We start from the raw sequence: 773 nt of genomic DNA on the forward strand, positions 1-773 counted from the left end.
CAGGAGTCACTCCCTGGTTCGCCATTTAGTCGCCTCGTACGACATGCTAGCACCACATCAGTCCTATTTTTCTCAATGCCGAGACTGCACGGCTACGTAATAAATGGAAATAGGTAAAATCGCCCAGTAACACATACCGAGACAGCACCAAATATCTCTCTCTCTCTCTCTATCTATCTCTCTCTCTCTCTTTCTGTTTCTCTCTCTCTCTTTCTGTTTTTCTCTCTCTCTCTTTCTGTTTCTCTCTCTCTCTTTTTGTTCCTCTCTCTCTCTCTCTTTCTGTTTCTCTCTCTATCTCGCTCTCTCTTTAGTGGGTTATTGGCGGGTGCTCTGGTTAGGTGCGCTCCTTTTTTCCTATCAAACGTCTATCATCCATATATCTCTCCTCTTTAGTAGTAGTATAGGGTTTTACGGCGCTCACAACTGCGTAAGGTCATATGAGTGTGCGAAACACAAGTTGTTTGCATTCACAACAGTTCACTGCACGGTTGGTTAGCTTTTAGACTCTAAAATGTTAAAATATTAAAATTCAGTGTAAATATATTTGCGATTTAAAACAACTCTTATAAGTAACAATAAAAAATTTTAACAATATTGTTTCGCTTTACAATTTGCCATAAAGGCCAATGGCCTTCATAAAATTCAAAATTTTGCTGGTACCAACGACGGAAAAAATATCTTGCAATTTCTTGCATTTATAATATTTCCTTCGGATCTCTCCAAAGTCTAGACATTCGGTTAAGATGTGTCTAATGGTAAAATCTGTGTCGCAT

At 38.8% G+C, this 773-nt stretch overlaps 1 protein-coding gene across 1 annotated transcript in view; it reads left to right on the forward strand.

The window, feature by feature from the left end:
- The window catches only part of LOC101845268 (isoaspartyl peptidase/L-asparaginase), a gene marked incomplete at its 5' end in the record, with an annotated part of 17,077 nt that overhangs the window by 15,831 nt on the left and 473 nt on the right, over positions 1-773 (forward strand).

Source organism: Aplysia californica, unplaced genomic scaffold, assembly GCF_000002075.1.
Source record: "Aplysia californica isolate F4 #8 unplaced genomic scaffold, AplCal3.0 scaffold00604, whole genome shotgun sequence".
In the NCBI taxonomy this organism is placed as follows: Eukaryota; Metazoa; Mollusca; class Gastropoda; order Aplysiida; family Aplysiidae; genus Aplysia; species Aplysia californica.